The sequence below is a fragment of the Furipterus horrens genome, unplaced genomic scaffold, assembly GCF_987537825.1.
Source record: "Furipterus horrens unplaced genomic scaffold, mFurHor1.1.pri manual_scaffold_12, whole genome shotgun sequence".
NCBI lineage: Eukaryota > Metazoa > Chordata > Mammalia > Chiroptera > Furipteridae > Furipterus > Furipterus horrens.
In genome coordinates, this window is record NW_028327182.1 from 54,542,514 (window position 1) to 54,562,557 (window position 20,044).

Here is a 20,044-nt window from a genome sequence, read left to right on the forward strand (position 1 = left end):
TAATTCCTGTAGGCAGGGATTTTGCTTCCCCTCAGGCTGATGCCACTTGGAGGAGAGGGAATGGTCTGACTGCAGTACTGGGGATGAGTCAGCACTGGGACCCAGTAGGCTGCTTCCCCAGTTCTCCCCCCAAAGCCACCACACCAAGCTCTCCCCAAGTGTCTCCAGTCCTCTCCGCCTTCCGTCCGCTTGAGCCCAGGGTAAGTGGGGGCCAAAATATTTTCGTATGTGATCTGTTTAAGAGCTCTTTGTCTCCAGCTGTTTCTCTCCAGCTAGCAAGAAACCCTGTGGCTTTTCACTTTTCACAGCTGGATACTATTTTACTTTCCACTCTGTTGCTGTAGACTGGGAAGCTCAACTGGGGGTTTAGACGCTGCCCTTCTCAGGGGGAACCTCCAGCTGCTGAGCTGTTTCTCAGTCCCTTCAGCTCCCACCCATGTGAGCGCAGCCAGCCCTTCCGTGTCTCCGCACTCCCTACTGGTCACGTTGTGATGAAGCGGCCTTTTCTGTCTCTCCGTGGTTATAAGACTTTTCTCCAGCTAGTGTTTGGTTGGTTATTCCAGATGATTTCTCCAAATTTAAGTTGTAAATCCAGACTAGTTCTGGGAGTAGTTTAGTGTAGCTTCCACTTACTCTTCCACCATCTTGTTTCTCCTTAACTCTTGTTTATATCAACGAACCTCTGGTAAAACTGGTTTCCTTATACATGGTTTCACTTAAAGTCTCAGAACCTATTGATGGCATTAATGAGGACTTACTGCGTTATGATCATATGTATTTATGCAAAGAGTAGAACAGCCCAAACCTTATTCCAGACTGGAAAGAAGATAAAAGAAACACTATAGAAAATATTTGTCTTCTAACGTTAATGTCACTTTTCTAATTTTTTGTAAGATCCACAATATTTTTAGTTGTGAGGTATGCATTGCACCTTCCTTGCTACTCCTCAGTGTCATCCCTGGACTAGTAAAAACCACAGCACTGTAGAGCTTGTTAGAAACAAAGTCTCAACCTTACTGAACCAGAATCTGTAGCCTAACAAGATCCCCAGGTGACCTACATATATTTTAAAAAGTGCTGCCTACAACAATTTTTCTCAAGCCTGGCTACGCATTGAAATCAACCGTAGAACTTTAAAACTACTGATGCTTGGGTCCCAGGCCCAGAAATCTTGATGTATTTGGCTGGGCGAAGCCTGGGCATTGACTTTTTATTTTTTATTTTTAAATCTTAGGTGATTCTATGAATTTGAGACCCACTAACCTAATACAGTGGTTCTCAAAGTGTAGGTCCAGCACTATCAAGGGACCTGTTAGAAATGCAAATTCTCAGGCCCCACTTCATATCTGACAAAATAGTTGAAATTAGCTCTCCCGGTCATTCCAATGCACACAAGGTTGAAGAATCTGAGACGGTAGGTCAGAAGTGAGGCCCCGGAATTTGCACTTCTTAGTTTCCAGGTGCTCCTCCTGCAGGTCTGAGAATCATACTTACAGAATCACTCACTGGCCTAAAGCCTCTGATCCATGTTTAGTTTAGAGCCACACAGCTGGTTAGATCAGAGCCAAGCCTGGAACCCACTGTTTCCCTCTTTCTCTTCAACCACAAACTGCCTACCTGCCGTTTCTTCCAAGATCTGAGGCCTACATATGGCCCTCTTTACCTACCCCCTTTACCAAATATACAGGTGTTTTTTTAAAAAATACGTTTCAGTACCTTATACTCAAAACATGTCTCTTTGCTCTTCTCCAGAAACTCACACTAGCTATGCACAAATACCCCTACTTGTAACAAGCCCTGCTGTAGTGTCACTCTTCTTCAAGGAGCCGCTGCCCTGCTCCTATTCACCTGCAGGTTCAGTTGTGGCCAGGTTCTGGAGCCAGGGACTTCAGAGGCAGATGCCCACTAGTCTTGGGATCTAGCAGAGGGGTTGCTTTCCTTTCTAACCTGCTGCCACCAGACCTTTTCTCTCTAAGAGCAGAGGGTCTTCTGTGACAGAAAGAGCAAGGGAGACCAGAGGTTCAGGAAGAGGGGATGGTAAGGTGGCAGCTGGACGGTGGGACACTGACTGTCCCCCTTTAGGTCCTGCCTCCTCTCTCCTGAATCTAGCTCGCTCCTTTACCTACTTCAGAAACCTCAAAGGCAGACAAGGATCTGCAAACCAGCTCCTAATACATTTCACGCCTTTCCCCCGGGGGTGGGGGGGCACGTGTGTGTGTGTGTGTGTGTGTGTGTGTGTGTGTGTGTGTGTGTGAGGCGGGAGGGGGGATTGCCCTGGGAGTCTCCAGGGTGGAGGACGCTGTGTCCTGGCGGGAAGGTGAGGGGGCGGATGGCAATTACCCCTCCGTGGTTAAGTCCCTCACAGCCCACAGTGGCCCGCTCTTGGGGCCCAGGGAGGAAGGGGTGCTCATAGGCCCCTGCAAAGCGCCACTCCCTGCGCGACATCCTAAAATCCTAGGTGGGTATACAAGGTGGTGCATTCCCATGCATGACCTCAACAAGCGACCTGCAAAGTCTGCGCCAACGATTGCTCTCTAGCTGCTCCTGGTTTCGTCAGTACGTGTGTGCGTCTCCTGCTCTCCTCATAACGCTTTCAACCACAGCAGCAGGCCTGGAGTGTCCCTGGCGGCGCAGCGCACTCCCCAGCGCATGCAGTGTTCAGTTCGGTGGTGCAGGGCATAGAGACTGGCTCTGGCCTTAGGGCCAAGTAAGGAAAAAATCTTAAGTGTGCTCGTAGGGGTAGGAGAGGGGCAGTTCGGACCTGCGGTCCCTCGGCGCGCGTGCCCCAATGGTGGAGAGGGGCGGGGCGTGCCCGCTCGCAGCTCGAGGGCCTGAACGCTGGAGGGGGCTGTGGCTCTTCGGCTGTGGCTCTCCCACTGTCCCAGTAACTTGTACTCAGCGGCTCTACAGGCCGCCTCCCTCCACCCCTCCCAGCTGCTGGGGGCAGGCCCAGGTCCGGGAGGGGCTCCACCGCCTTCACTTCCAGCTTGTGGGCTTCTGAGGCTCCAAGTCCAGCCGGGGCTCAGGGTTACGGGCTCTCCGCTAGGGCTCGGGGTGGGGACGTGGCCACTGCCCGCTTTGCGCCGCTCCTCCCTACGCAAGGGGCGCTGGGCCCGGCATCGAGGCGGCCATGGCGACCCTGAGCTCGCTCCCCACCCACTGTTCCAGCTCCGCCCTCCCCTCCGCCCCACGCCACCTTTGATGGCTGGGACCTCGGCCTGCCAACGCCAGTCCTGCTCTCGCTGCCACAACCACCCGAAAGTATTAATAGCCAAGCGCCCCAGCCACACTCACAGCCCAAAGCCGCCGCGTTCTCTGCAGCCGTGGGCACGGAGCCCCTGAACCCGGAGGCCGAGAGAGGGAACGAGAGCTGCTGGGGCCCTGGAGGTAGGTGGCACGGGTAAACAAAGACCGTGGTGGGGCGGGCGGGCGGGCGGCAACTTGTGCTAGTCCCGGTGCCTGAAGCTGGCCCCTAGGGGGTGCGGGTGGAGGTGGGAAAGTGGTCCGTAGGGTCTTTCCTGGAGGGGGCGGGCGGCGGGTGGGACCCGGCTTCCTCATCTAAGGTGGGAGAGTCACCAGCCCGGCCCAGGGCAGCCCCGGCAACAACAGCAGGACCTCGGGGCCTCTGAGCTTTGTGCTGCCTTTTGCACCGTTCTCACCTCTGTGGACTTAGGCTGCCCGGCTCTGCCCACGTACCCTCTCACTTCCCCGCCCCACTCCGCCATGGCGCCCTTCCTTTTCGCCCATCCCACCCAGCGCCGTGACAGTGCCGGACGCAGCTTCTGAACCTCTGGCAGCAGACTCAGCCCCTGAAGCAGATCGCGGGCCGGGAAGGTGACCGTTAGTGCGGGAGCCACAGCGCTGCCAGGTTCCCGCAGGTCGCCCAGGGGCCGCGCCAGGACTCGGTGGGTGACAAAGAGGAACACACCCTTTGCCCAAATTAGATTTTCTGTCCCTTTAGCTCTTGCCTTATGGAGAGCAGATTTGTTTTTTTCTTATTTTAAAACAAAGGACACAGATTTTTGTGGTGAGCGTTTCAAAACAACTTGTGGTTATGGTTTTACGATATAAGTTCCGGAAACTTTAGCTGTGTGATCTGGCCAGACTTTGAGTGTGGCGTGTGTGTTTTATTTGCAGGGATAAAAATGAGTTCACCATAATGAGTTTGGATTTTGTTTATGGCAGTTGTAGCCCAGTGACTTTTGGGGTCTATATAGGGTTTCCCCAAAAGAAGAGCGGTGAGGCTCACAAAGAAACGAGGACCGTGGTATCGCATCAGCCCCATGAGATGTGGAGATATTGTGTCTCATCTGGAACAGTTTATCCTTCTCAACCTGTCTTTCTGAGCCTTCTGGAGTACCATGCTATCCTCTGGCTATTTCGTTTTATCGTTGCTGCTAATGTCTTTCTTGTTATTTCCCCAGGTTTGACTTACTCCGCGCGGCCCTCTTCTGTTTCCTCCTTTCCCCTGAGCCATGGCTTTTATAGACCCCCATCTTTTCCACTGAGCAGGCAATGACTTCACCCTAGCCTAACTTTGGGTTATGTTTAATGTGCTTTGCAATGGTGACTTGCCAGTACCATTTCAGAACATCCTCCAGCATTGTATTGCTTTTGTAATTCAGTCTAAGCAGGTTTTTTCAGTCCTGAGAGCTTTGGAGGAGTGGCTTTAAAATTTGTACTCATTTTTGGATCAGGTGGGTCCTTGTGGAGTCTTATCTATTTGGCCTTCTCCCCTAATTCCACAGCCTTCCTGCTGCGGTCTATCTTCAGCCTTTCCAAAAGGTTGGTTTTCTGGGTATTACAGTTTGTGATGATGCTCTTCATATGTGGGTTGGGCATCCACATGGCTCACTTTATATTCCTGCAGCATCGTTCTGCAGCAAGGCACCAATATTGGAGTTACTCCAAGCACAATGGAACGTTTGTGTTTTTAGAATGTCTGGCTAGTAGATCTGCTTCTGGGTAATATAAATAGACACATTATTGGCCAGTGGCTGGCTTGATGAGTGAAGTGTTGAAGGAGATAGTGATGCCTTTCCAGCCCAGCTCTTCCCAGAATCTCTTGTTCCTTTTATGTGGATGGGAAACTTGAAATACTTGGTGATGTTGTAGTTGTACCCCTTAAGGTCACAGGTTCTATAACAAGCCCCCCATTTGAATTGGGCTGTGGTTTTCCACTTAGGAGTTGTATACTTGCCCCTTTCACAGTGATAGTGTCTTCTTGGAATTTATATATGGATTTAATTCCTTGGGTCATAAAAGAATATTAATGTCCCCCTATTGCCAGATTTATTAAAGGAGATTTAAAAATCTATCCTTGACAATTTTCTTCTGGTTTATGGCAGTTATTTCATAAGTGAGACTATAAGGAAAATGGGTGAATGTTTTTGTTTTGCTTTTCATGAAAGAAACTTTCCCCCCAAAATGGCTTTTTAAAAAGATAAGAATTAAATAGAATATTGAATTTTTTTTCAAAAAGTGGAATTAATCCTCTGGAATTCATTGAGCATAGAAGAGTTTATTTGGGGACTTCCGGCCAAGATGGAGGCTTAGACGGATGCGCTAGGTCTCCCTCTACAACTAGAGAGGAATACAACTACTTCAAAACAAAGGATAACTAGAAATTCCAGAAAATAAAACTACACGGAAGCCCAACATATGAAGTTATAAACCAGCGGCGCCCTTTGGGCAGGTAAAAGCGAAAGGGGGCGGAGCTGTTTGCCGTCGCACCTGGGACAGCGGCGGGGAGAACAACCCCGGCTGCAGTCGAACCCCCGGCAGCTCGCGACCCCAACGCTGGGGAAAGCAGCCACCACATCGCCTTGAACAGTGAGGCCCAGGGGGGCGGGAGGACGGATCCCGGTCTCCTAGCGGAATAACTGTGTGAATCCATCTTGGACCCCCGCCCCCAAAGAAAGCGCCACAGGGCTGCGAAATAGGTCGCGGACAGGCGCCGGTCGCTGGATTGTGACGCGTACACAGGCACTGCCCCCTACAGCCGGCCCAAGAAAACAAAACGCATCTGTCAAAATGAGGCAGACAACTATAGAAATCCCGGTGGCACAGCTCACCAGGCAACAGATGGAGAACCTGACAGATGAACAGATAAGAAACCTGTCAGATGCTCAGTTCTGGGCCATTGTTATCAGGTGGCTTACAGAATTCACAAAAGATCTGGAAAAAGATGAGAAAGAAGCGAAAAACACTCATAACGAAAGGAACAAAACCACATACGAGACAGATGGTGAGGAAAAAAAATCCAGAGTTCATTTCAACAAACTGGAATATGGAGAAGGAACAAGCAGTCAACCAATGCAGAGAGAGGAAATGGGAAGCAACGATGAGAGGATCAGAAACCTCTGGGACAGCTATAAAAGGCCCAACATAAGAATCATTGGTTTGCCAGAGAGCGAGGAAGATGAACTAGAACTTGAAAAATTGAGTGAAAATATAATAAAGGAGAACTTCCCAGACTTGGGGAAGGAAATAGACTTACAGGTCCAGGAAGCACAGAGAGTTCCAAAAAAACTGGACCCAGGGAGAACCACTCCAAGACACATTATAATCAAAACGTCAAAAATTAAAGATAAAGAGAGAATCTTAAAAGCAGCAAGAGAGAAGAAAAGAATCATGTACAAAGGGGTCCCAATTAGACTATCAGCTGACTTCTCAAGGGAGACCCTGCAGGCAAGAAGGGACTGGCAAGAAATATTCAAAGTAATGAAAATCCAAAACCTACAACCACGAATACTCTATCCAGCGAAATTGTCATTCAGAATAGAAGGACAGAGAAAGTGTTTCCAGGACAAAATAAAACTGAAAGAGTTCATTAGATCCAAACCACTGTTATATGAGATGTTAAAGGGACTGGTTTAGAAAAAGGAGGATCAAGACAATGAAATCTAAAATGAAAACTGCATCACAAGAAACAACAGAAGCTAGGGAATTGAAACAAAGGCAAACTAAACAGGCAACGAGAGTGGAAAAAGAACTATAGGTACGGAGAACATAATGGGGGGAGGTCAACAGGGAGGGGGGATGGGGAGAGGGAGGGAGATGATATAGGAATTAAGGATCATGGTAGGAGGGAATGGAATAGACAGAGAGAGGTAGAGAAGAACTGTATGCACAACTAATGGACATGATCTAAAAGGGGGGGACAACTGGAGGGAGGGGGGCCACCGGCTGGAGGGGAGCAGAGGGAAGGGAAATTGGCACAAATGTAATATTATAATCAATAAAACACATTAAAAAAAAAAGAAGAGTTTATTTGGGAAATGATATATATTTATGAGGAGGGTACTTGTGATAAAATCAACAGAGAAAACCTGTTCCCACTCTAGAGGAGGTAGAGAACACTGAAGAAAAGACGAGCCTTGTGTTGCTGAACATTCTTTAGGAAAGGTGGCATTGTGACTTTTCCAGAGGATGAGGGAAGTTTTATGGATTCATAAGTACCTGACCTAAGTGCTTTGACAGCATGGTGTGCCGGGCATTTCAAACAAACCTTTTGTAACTGGCCTTGCTTATTGCAGAGGACTGCCTAGTATTTTGAGGAATGCACTTTCCCCTCTAACTGAAGATGCTACAGATAAGAGAGGGGCACATGTAATTCTAAAATGCAGTTGCTTGAGTTTTTTCTACTTTGGGTACACAGGTATTCCAGGTGTGGTTACCACTGCCTGGGGAAAGTGGTGGGTTTGCAGGTTTCTGTGTTTGTCTATTCTATGGTTTGGTGCTGTCCTTGAAAGGAGGCCTCACCAGGCCTGGGAAGTGATGGATCATTTTCTTTTCTTGTTCTTTAATTGTTGGGGTTTCTCCTGCAGCCTCACTTCGTCATAGTCCCTTGCCCCCTCTGTTTCTGTCAGGTTACTGTGTTAACCACTTGCACATGTCAAGGATGATCAGAGCCCGACGGTTTCCATTCAGATTACTTGACGTTCTGATTTCACCAGTCCTTTTATGCCAGATGCAACCTTTGTTTTTAATCAAGAACCCCCCAGAAAATGTTTAGTACGAAGTGGAGCAACTGGCCTTTTATAGGCTGCCTTTGTCTTGGGTTAAGTCAGTTAAAAGTATTTTGCAAAGTGGATACTTAGAGCAAAAGTGAAAAATTGGTGTATATTAAATACAGTGCTCTTTAAGTTTCTGATACTTGTGAAATAAGGCAGGGGGCCATCAAATACAGTTGCTTCTTGCATGCCCCCAACTAGGGACCTGGCCCACAACGCAGGTATGTGCCCTGACCAGAAATCAAACTGGCACCCTCTTGGTTTGCAGGCTGATGCTCAACTTACTGAGCCACACCAGCCAGGGCCTGCAGCTTTCTAATTTTAATGTGGGATGGAAATCATAGACAAACTGCAAAGCTGGCAATTAAATTAATGTGAGAATACATCATTGACACTGAATTAATTTCATATGTAAAATTGTCATATTTGTGCATACATTTTTAAACAAAAGAATCACAGGCCAAACAAGATTGCCTTTAACTATTGTCTTTATATATCTGTTACAGTAACATTCCTTACCAAAAGAGTTACTTCATTTTACATGTAGACTTAAGACCTTTAAATCTGGTATGATAATGACTTTCATTTTTTGTTCTCATTTTATTAATTCAGGATCTAGTGTAGTGCCTTTAGTGAGTACTTGTTGAGTGAGTAAATAAGCCTAGTTTTTGATGTCCTTTCAAGTTAAGGAAAATTTGATATTAGCACTAATAGGTGACTGTTCTGGGAATTTTAAAATTTTATATTTGACTTTGATTTTGTTTCATTTAATTTCATTAAAATTTAAACTACCCTTTAAAGCTGTGTAATACTGTAAAAAAATACAGATTTATTTAAAAAAAATCAGACAATATAAGCATGAAGGAGAAAGTAAAACTTACCTGAAATCCTACCACCTACCACACAAACCTGCTATTAACCTTTTTGTGCCTGTTCTTTTATATATCCTTCTCATTTCTTAGCTTCTCTCAAATTGTTATTGTTTTACATAGTTCTTGTCTGTATGTGCGCACCACATCTTATATGTTGAAAATTGATTCTGTGATAATTTTCCTTCTTCCAGAGAGATATTTTACAGAAGTTCCATTACTGAGCATTTCTTGGTGGTAACCTCATTTTTTGTGTGCCTTTAGATATCTCTGTTCTTGAATGATAGATTACTTGGGTATGTAAATCTGGATTGTTTTTCCTATATAAATTGACTGATTTTTGGTTCCATTGTTGTTGCTGTCATGTTAGCTGTCAGACTAATTTTTTTGTTGTTTGTTTGTAAATAGCCTGTCTTTTCTCCCTGGCTGTTTTTTAGGTGCTCTGTAGTTTCACTATGTTTAGGTGTAATTTCTTTTTCCTTCTTTACTTCTATTCCTTTCTCCACTCCTACTTCACCCGCCTCTTCCCTCTCATCTTACCAATTTATTCCTCTCTATTGCTCAGTAGTATTTCTGTGTCTGGATATGCTGATATGCTACAGTTCAATTTGGGCTATCATGAATAAAGCTGCTGTGAACATCTGTGAACAAGTCTTTGTGTGATGTGTTCATTTTTATTGATGGGCCTTACAATAAGTGTATGCTTAACTTTATAAGAAACAGCCATAGTTTTTTTCAAAAGAGTTTGCCATTTTACATTCTCACCAATGATGTATGAGCCATCCAGTTACTATAATCCTCACTAATACTTGAAATGGTATGTGTTTTTCATTTTAGCTATTCTGCTTACTGGGTGTGTAGTGATATCTCATTATGGTTCAATTTTATATTTCCCTGATGACTCATGATGGCTTTTCATGCACTTATTAGCCATTTGTGTATCTTCTTTTAAGTGTCTATTAAATCTTTTGTCTTTTTAATTTAAAAAAATTTTAATTGAATCTATTGAGGTAACATTGGTTAATAAAATTAAGTAGGTTTCAGGTGTACTATTCTATAGTACCTCATCTTTTTTTTCTGATTGTTTTATATAGCTTTTGAGCATAATAAACTGTACATAATGTCATCTTATTTTATAGTTTAGGAATTCTTTATATATTTTGGATATAAGTTCTTTGTTGGTTTCTATGAATTGTAAATATTTTCAGCCAGTCTATTTTTAACCTTTTCATTTTTAATGGTATCTTTTGAAGAGCAAAAGTTATTGGGAAAACGTTGTATATGGTCTAATTATTGAACTTATTAAAGGTCAGGGAATTTATTCAACTTTAGAAAAATAACACATTTTTTCATGTAAGGCATAAACTAGTATTGGTCATTCAAGAAGTCAGACTATTTACTTTGGGGTGATGGAGTAGTTTTATTCTTTCTTAACTAAAACTGAATTGAAAAGACATAAAAATGAAAACAAAACTTGCTTATTTTGAAAGTTTGGGGATATAGGAGTTTAAAATTATGCTCAAATAGATTTCTAAAACTTAAAATTGAGTTGTGTTCTTTAGAACACAGAATGACTATAAGAAAGAAATATTTTTGAAATCTATATAAAAAAATGAGGTCCTGGGTAAAAACAAAATTTTACACTTTAAAAAGAGGTCAGTGTAAAACATGTAGGTAGTTGTGAAAGGCTTTATATTTCCTCTATTTTGGTAGGAAGAATTAGGTTGGCCAAAAAGTTCGTTCGGTTTTTTTTCCATAAGATGACTCTAGTAGTGCTTAGTTGTCTTTAACTTCATCGGAAACAATTTTGTTAGATTGTATTGTGACAACTGTCATATCGGTGTGCATTTTAAAAAACACCTTATCAAAATTGGTGAATTTTTGTGTAACCAATTTAATATTGAAGATGGAAGAAAATACACATTTTCAACATATTATGCTTTATTATTTCAAGAAAGGTAAAAGTGCAACAAATTAAAGAAAAAAGATTTGTCAGTCTATGGAGAAGGCGCTGTAACTGATTAAAGGTGTCAGAAGTGGTTTGTGAAGTTTTGTGTTGGAGATTTCTTGCTGGATGATGCTCCATGGTTCAGTGGACCAGTTGAAGTTGATAGTAATCAAACTAAGACATTAATTGAGAACAGTCAACATTATATACCACACTGGAGATAGCCAACATACTCAAAATATCCAAATCAGTAAAGTTATTGGTAAAAATGAAAAATGTGTCTTTGATTTTATGGAAAAAACTAAATGGACTTTTTGGTCAACTCAACATATCTTATTCTCTGTGCATTCTGAATTTCTGAACCAAATGACAAGCATTGTCAGATCAGAAAGTATGTTTTCCTAACTTTTGTTTTTTTTACTCATAGGAGGTAAATAAATATTGGTTGATTTGAATTGAAATTTGTGTAATGAAAACTCTATGCCGTTTTAGAATATGGAAGTTAGGGGATGGTATCAGAGGTAAGTTAGAGTGTAGTCATTGAAACCAGACAGATTTGCCCTCTGCATCATTCATCTTTGGAAAATTTGGGCAAGTTATTGGTTCTCTTTCCCTAAGGGAACCTTTGAGAGTGCATATATCTTCAAGTGCTATTAGAATGTCTGACTAGTAGCAGTTTTAACCATCAGACATTTCAGTTCTCAAGTATAAGAGGAAAGGGCTTCCATTGGGTATTATAGCTCACAGCATCATCAAGGACCCAGATTTGTTCTTTCTTTTCACCCTGCCATTCTCAGTATATTGCTTTTTGTACTTGGGGTTGTTGCCTAGTGGTTAATAAGACTGCTGCAGCCTAATAGACTGTTATGGCTAATGGCTACTGCAGCTCCAAGCTTCATACTCTCACACATTTGCTGTTAGGTCAATCACTGCATGGGCTTCTTCAAACTCCTTTTGTCATTAAGGAAAAACCTTCCCAGAAGCTTCTAGCATCTGGGAGGTCTTTAAAGGGGGTTCTGGGGAATGCTTCTGTACTCTTGAAAAGAGACCCAAAGACTAGATTGGTTAAGGTACCTGAAACTGTAGTAGCCATGCTGTGAGTAGCCTTTGGATGAAGATAAGAGGAGGATGAAGCTGAAAGATGGAACTGGAGTCCTTGTGGTCATCAGTGACTTTGATCTTCTTGTGTGTGGAGCTTAGCATACAAAATTATAGTAAATTTAATATACTAAATAATACAACTCTGGACTTAGTGTACTAAACAATATATTTACTTGCTTTTTAATTCTGTCATTGCCATCCATCGCATCCTGACTGCCCTTTGCTGGTGTGGCTTGTTGAATGGGCATCGTCCTGAAAACCAAAAGGTCACAGGTTTGGTCCCCAGTCAGGGCACATGCCTGGGTGGTGGGTTCAGTCCCAGTCAGGACGCATGTAGGAGGCAACCGATTGATATTTCTCTCTTGCATCGATGTTTGTCTTCCTCTCTTTCTCCCTCCCTTCCCTTCTCTCTAGAATCAATATAAGAAAAGAAAAAAGAAAAAACAAACATACAAAAAAACAAAGCATCCTGATTGATATATTTATTGGAAGACTTTATTTTTCATCTGCCATTTAACATTACCTATGAGAAAAGGGGTTTCTACCCTTTAATTATGTGAAAAGTGACTTAGTGATCGTATCAAACCACTGTGAGTTGAACTATTTTTAAGGTCTTTAGGTAATTGATAATGGGTGTCAATCATGCAACTAAGTTGACATGAATTTTACTTCCTTTTAAGTTGGCCATGCAGGACGTCAGCTTGGAGTTGACCATTGGTGGTTTGGATTACAGGGCATACTTGAGAGTAGTATTTCATTTCTTTTAAGGAAAAATGATGGCAGTGTTTGCCATGTCTATCAACCTAGAATTGCATTTATCTGCACATTTATTATTGCTTAGAAGATTTGTGAGACAGTATTAATCAAAGGTTAATATCTTCCTTCACAATCTGACATGAACTTTTGGTTCTCTGCATGAGAACTTATTGGGAGCCAATTGGAGTGAGCTGCTTGGAAATGTCAGGATTTGGGTAAAATCAGAAGTTTCCCAAATTAAAAAATTAGACACAGATAATTGTCACTCTGTAAATAAAAGTTAAATGATTTAATAACCCTAATATTAATTCAAGCAGATATATGGAACATAAAATATACAGTTGAACAAATTACAGAATATAGAGCAATAATAGTTCTATTTTCATTTAATTGATATAACTTTTAAAAATAAATCTGAGTGTTGTGCCCCACCCTCCATCGTGGTGGCCAACTGTCCGTGGTATTTTGCATGTTCACTGCTGTTTTATTTTTACTTTAGTTTATGTCAAGGCCTAGCAAGTCAACAGGTATTTACTAAACATTTATTTATATATTGAATATACTAGTTACTGTTGGTGCTACAAAAATAGGGCTCAATCTCTGTGCTCAGAGTGTAGCATCTAGGTCAGATGGGAGAAGTATCTAGAAAGTTATAATAAAAAGTGGAATGTGATAAAAGCTTTGCAGAAGATTATAGTAGTGGTGGAAGTGTTCAGGATAGTAAGATATTGGATTCCAGATGGAAGATGTAGCATTTGAGTTGAGTTTTGAATAAAGGAGTATGCTTTTTGTTTGCTTGTTTGTTTATTTTAGTGTTCACTTTGTAGAGTGTTTATTGTAACAGGATTAGAAAAGTATTCATATACAAAACAAAGTCAAAATCCCTTGGAATTCCATCATTCAGAGTCCCTTCCATAGTATTCTTGGTCATGCAGGCCATCTGTGATTCAGGGGGAGGGAACTATACCAAGGTGTGGATGCCAGGAGGCAAGGATCTTTGGAGGTCGTCTTGGAAGCTGGCTACCATAGGACACGAGGGGTCTGTGTTCAACCTAGCTTTGCCACTCAGCAGTTGATTAGTTTAGAGGAAGTCATTTTATTTCTGAATCCCAGTTTCCTTTCATATTTTAACAAATGGAGATAATAATACCTACTGAATAATACCTGTGGAGGTACAAATCAAACATGGATTCTAAACAACTTGCTTGTGAAGTCTTGGTGATCACTGTTTTTTAAGATTTGGAGTTTTGAGAATTTAAAATTTCTTTTGGGAATTGATAATATATAAAAGAGGACTACCTGGCAATTTATAAAAAGCTCATGATATGGTAGGTGCTGTTTGTATTATTAAGCCATAAAAGTATGAATCTTAACTGTGCAGAACATATCAACAAAGATTACATTAAGTAATAATAACATTCTTTTTACCAAAAGTGTTGGTCATAACTTTTTTCACTTTTATATTCTACATATGTTTAAAATATTTTTCCCTTTCCTAAAAGAGATTTCCTCAGTCATTGTACATTAGCAAAGACCAAATTCCTCAACTAATCTTGTTCTTGGGTCTTTATTTCCAATGATACCTTTCAAATAAGAAATGTGTTATTTGAGGTCTGTTGTATAGGGCTGGAAGGACTCTTGAGAGACATTACTAATGAGTTTAGGGATGTCTAGAGAGCAGGTATACTGCCTTTTAAAAATACATACATAAATCATCAACCTTTGGCTTTATTGGCATAATCTAAAAAGCTTTCCTTTTTGAAGTGATCGTAATGTGGAATCATGTAACTGTTTGTTAATGCTATAACTGAGAAGAAGGGTGGCTGAAAGAAATCTGGCATGTTTGCCCCATTTTCTTTCTGTGCCTCATTTATTTACCCCTTCTCTTGACTTGCCCTCCACCCTCATGCTGATCTGTATGCTGTTCCGAAAACAAGCTGTAGGAGCCCTCCTCTCACATCCTCTTATCTCTTCACCTTCTGTTTCCTCTGCTTGGAATGCAAGGGCTTTTTACCCAGTTCTCATCTTTGATGTTCACCCAGTTCCTGCCCACTTCCTTCCAGAAGTCCCTCCTAAGGCTAACTTCTATCTCTGGTGTTAACCGAATCCTCTGGGTTTCTACCAGCGTGTTTTCTCTCTTCTCCACCCATTTTATTTATTTGAGCACTAACTTTTATTGAGCGTTTCTGAGTTCCAGGCTAAGTTCTAATTAATTATGTGTACGAACTCATTAAAACACCCAACCTTCCTGATTTTCAAACACAGCTTATAATCGACAGGGCCAGGAAAGAAGCGCATGAAGTCTTTCCCACTTATTGAGTGCAAATTCTACTGAAATATTTTATAACTGCATTTCCAGTGCCTGGCAAAATTCCCTGAATATAGTAGGTACTCAATAAATATTTGCTGAAGCTTAACTCCCTTAAAAGATACACTTTGTCACAAATTATTTCTTTATATTTCTTTGTAAAATGTGGTTTCCCTTGGCCTTCTGCAGGATGATGAGGGTCTGAGATTACTTCTAATGCTATTTGTTGAACCTCTTATGTCTGGGGGTCATCTACCTCTTCTTTTGTTATTATACTTTGTTTGCTACTTAAGAGATGAGCATATATGTTTAAAATTCTGTGTAAGATATATGTTAATGTGCATTCAGAAAAGTTTTTTTTAACCTGTGGTTTTATTTGGATAAGACTAGTATGAGTAGTTTTTATTTTTTCCTTTCTGTTTCCTAAATGTCTTATAATAAATTTTTATTGCTTTTATAATTAGCCAGCCATGTTATTTGATATGATAAAAGTAAACTCTTTTTTAGAGATTCAGCAAAAGGAAAACCTTTTAAGACTTTTTAAAGTCTATTTTATTGATTATGCTGTTACAGTTGTCCAAATTGTTTCTTCCCTTTGTCCACTTCAACCCTGTTCCCTCCAGCAGTCCCTTCCTCCTTAGTTCATATCCATGGGTCATGTGTGTAAGTTCTTTGGCTTCACCCTTTCCTATACTGTTCTTAACATCCCCCTGTCTATTTTGTTCCTACCAATTATGTTTCTTGATCCCTGCACCTTTTCCCCCATTCTCCTCCTCCTTTCTCCCCACTGATAACCCTCCACATGATCTCCATATGTATCGTTCTGTTCTTGTTTTAGTTGTTTGCTTAGTTTTTGTTTTTAGATTCTTTTGTTGATAATTTTGAGTTTGTTGTCATTTTAATGTTCATAGTTTTGATATTCTTCTTTGCTATAGGAAGGACAATTCTGAGAATTGAAGAGGTTCTTTTGCCTTTTAGTCATGCTATGCTATTTGGACATTACCTGCCTGTTAATCTTGAGGAGCTAACCAGATAGGCATCATCCTAGTTCTCCAGTCCCTCCTCACTCTTCTTCCAGCATTATTCTCTGCTGGGAAGGACCATTGGTTCTAAAAAACTGAAGAGATAATAAGGAAAATCTGTCTTCAGGATGATAGTAAGGAAAACCGAATAACCAATCAAAACCATCTCCTGAAGATTGCTTGAAAGTCTATTGTGTGAGCTAGAAGGGCAACAAGCACATAGACACACATTCTGGCTTCTCCTAGGAATTGGGATAACAAGTGTGATGCTCTATGGATTGCCAGTTTCCTACTGGATAGTGTGCTTGGCACTTTGCATATATTTTTATTTTATTCAAGAAGGAAGTTATTATGTCCATTTTAAAGAAGAGGAAACTGAAGCTTAGGTTATTGGGTAGCATACCCAAGGGCAAACAGCTAAATAAGTGAAATCAGGTTTTCCTAAAGTCTACACTCTTCTCTGTGCTCAGTTTGGGATCTTCTGCCAGGACAGCTATAACTGAGCATGTTGAAATGAGGATGTGGTGAAGTGATTCCTGCAAGTTCAGGGTCAGATCCCATCTTTATTTAAAAATTCTATTATTTTGTTCATTGTGATTTTTTTTACTTTTGATTTTGAAAATATTAATTTAAAAATATTATTTTAATTACAGAGTGCTTTGGTGCCCCCTTAAATTTTGCACCCAAGGCAAGGGCCTCACCTGCCTCTTAGTCTCTAGCAAGCAGTTCTAGAGTCAACAGGATGGTGGTTTAATTAGCCAATAGAGGATTTCACCTATGTTGTTAACATTGTAATACTATTTTCCCCCTTTCAGGACATTTTGAGGAATAAGTCATAAAGATATATCTTGACTTCACCTTAAAAGATACTTCTCTGCCTCTGATAGACACAGTTATTGGTACTGTTGCTGGTGTAAGTGCGGCTTTCAGGGGATTGTGAGAAAGCATTTCATGTACCCACACACAGGAAATTATAGTGTGGTAAGATTTATTCAGGTGGAAATAAAAGGCTTCTTCTGTGTCCTATCTCTGTTCATCCCACCATGGAAAAAGTCCAATTTTGTCCTCATCAAGGTCAAAACAAAGGCTAGTGTCCAGAGTTTCTGTTTCATGTTAAAGCTCAGCCCTTTGGAGTCCAGACAGCTGGTAGGAGGTCTCAGTCCCCATCTAGGTAGCTTAGTGGGATTTTGGGCTGTGCTTCTGTACCCAGGTTCTCACTTGGAGTCTGTATTTGGAGTCTGTGTGACTACTAGACCCACATGATTGTTGTGGAGAGAATGCTTCAATGATCCAATGAATGGGTGAGTGTGTGTTCCAGAGAGAGAGAGAGAGAGAAACTCTTTGTTAGGCTGTGTTATATTATTTTGATTTTGGGAAGGACCAGGCATTTTTTTCAGAATAACCAATGAACTTCCCAAGCTTCTGTGGACTTCTGATGGGTTCATCTCCCACCCAGTTGATCCCTCTCGCAGGTTAGACTTGACAGGCCTCCTATTGTCAAGCAGCTTCCCTCTTGTCATTTTGACTTGTATTGCACATGTGCTCATTTTCCCCCGTAGTGGTCTGGGCAAGATTGAAAAGATGGCCTTTCCTACCTGTATGGAGTGGGGATGGTTGTTAATCCTCTTTGCAGGGCAATGCTCCTATCCTCTAGGGAGTATGTGTGGCTGTAGCTTCCTGGTGGAACAAGCTTATGCTCTCCAGTTGATTATGTTTAATAATGTCTAATTCCCTTTGCTTCCTCCTTTTATTGATATCTAGCTGCTAATAGTATCATAGGTTACTCACAGCAATTTGGCTTTAAGAAACTGAGTCTCCGGTCTGATGAAAACCTGTTATAGTCACCATGGCCAGAAAGCTGGGGGTTTTGTACAATAGCTCAGTGCTAATGCTTTGGGGAGGGCAGGGGCAGGAAGGATTTCTGTTTCTGAATTAAAGCCACATAGTAAAGGAGCTGTGAAATGAGGCTTTCCTTGAATGCTGGTACCAGCCCTCTGGCAGGTGGGTGCTGTTGGTCCTCACCTGATAACTGGGGCCAGTGCAGCACAGTGCAGGGCTGCAGCATGGGCCAGCCTGGTGGAGGGTGATGCTGGCTGCCTCTCTCCTGCATTGCTTGCAGAATGGCTTGGGTGTTCTATTTGTTGTAAGAAGATCACAAGGCTAGTCCAATATATTTCATGTAGGAATTGGCTGTGTTTAACAGAATTTCTTTTTATTAATAAAACATTTGCAATTACCCTGTTCTCTGTGTGTATTATTTTTAAATTGCAAAGATAATAGGGTCATTATAGAAATTATGAAAAGTGAAGACAAGTAGTCTGGCAACACACATAAACACGACATTGCTTTCTTCACATTCACTTTATATATATATTTTTCTTAATTAAAAATTAACTTTATTATTTAAAGCAGTTTTATGTTCACAGCAAAATGGAGTAGGAAGTACAGAAGATTCCCATATACATTCTACCCTCCTCTATTATCCACATCTGCCATTTAAAATTCTTAGATTTTTTTACAATGTTTATTTTTTTCCAATTTGTAATATATTGTACATATGTTTTATGAATTTCCCCCTCCTTAATGTCGCTTCAGTTATCCTTAAATTAATATGATTAAGGTCAAAGGTCTCATGAAATCATTTCCTGTTGACCTTTCTTCAGAGATATGCTGCTGAGCTCACCATCTGGAGGAGGTGGTCTCCAGATGACTTGCTCTTTGAATATTTATCATGTGGAGATTTTCTGGAATGGGCTTAGAAGGATTTAGAGGCTCTCAAGACTCTGCCCTCCTGTATTCCTGTATTTTTGTTTTATCACAGGGTTTCTTTTTTTTTTCCTCAATAGTGTTTGAGGGATGGGGTTTCAGATCCATTAGAAGTGTTTAGCCTTCCTTACAAGTTAGAAATAGAACTATAGCAGGAGTGTTTCCAGAACAGTCTTGAGTGTTAAAGGAAATACCTAATTTTGATGGATGCTTCTGGCAGTTAAAACTCTTGGGGGCACACCTGCTTGCCAGCTCGGGCTGCGAAGTGGTGCACGATTTCTAAGGGAGGGAGTAGGGGAATTGGGAACATGACTGCCTTCTCAGTGATGTGTGCTGGAAAAGGCACCTTGCCCTTGCATACCTGTAGATACTGGTTTATTTTGTTCATTTCTGTGTAATTACTGCCTAGCACAAGCCATGCATGGCCCATTGTTGGTAATTGCTAAATCTTTGTTGAATAATGGAAAATGAGACCCTCCTTTTTGGGTTTCTTGGTAAAATTACCTTGAACTTCTCAAACCTAAGCTCACCTCACCAGCTTTTTGGCCCCCAGGGTCTGTAACAGTCTTGAATTTATAGCCATAAATTGATCCAGATTAAATTTATATATCACCCTATCCCTTTCTTAGACCCTGTCCATCTACTTTAGAGTACCCATTTGTTCTTAATTTCTTTTCTTTCTTTTCATTCCTTTCTCCCTTCTTCTCTCTCTTTTTTTTTCTCTTTCTTTTTCTTTCTTTCCTCACTGGAGGACAAGTTTATTGATTTTAGAGAGAGGGTAAGGGAAGAAGAAAGAGTGAGAGAAAACATCGATAGGGTGCCTCTCCTAAGCCCCCAACCAGGACTGAACCACAACCCAGGCATATGCCCTGACCAGGAATTGAACCCGCAACCTTTTATTTTTATAGAACAATGTTCCAACCAACCAATTCACACTGGTCAGAGAAAAAAATATGTGTTCTGTAGCTTCTGGGTTTCATTTTAACCTTGCTCAGGTACTTAGCCTCTTATAACAGATTCTTTAATAGTGTTCTGTAAATGTCTGAGGTGCCTTGGAAATCAGGAGCTTTGAGATCTTAAAAACAAATACCCATTTAGAGGAAAAAAATTGCTTGGAAACCATGATATTCTACATTACTAGTAAGCTTATGAATTTAATCTGGCATGGCCTGGCATGGCCTTTTCTAATACTTCTGTTTGCCTCTCTTTACCTAAACTCTGAGTACATCACTAGATTGCTTGATTCTATGAGTAATGCT

At 41.4% G+C, this 20,044-nt stretch overlaps 1 protein-coding gene across 4 annotated transcripts in view; it reads left to right on the forward strand.

The window, feature by feature from the left end:
• Window positions 1-3,002: 3,002 nt before the first annotated feature.
• Window positions 3,003-20,044, forward strand: part of FARP1 (FERM, ARH/RhoGEF and pleckstrin domain protein 1) — a 370,189-nt gene continuing 353,147 nt past the window's right edge. For all 4 annotated transcript variants that reach the window (XM_090258835.1, XM_090258837.1, XM_090258833.1 and 1 more), the window contains exon 1: window positions 3,003-3,387. The gene's annotated coding sequence lies outside the window, so the exon portion shown is untranslated. The remainder of the gene's footprint in view (window positions 3,388-20,044) is intronic.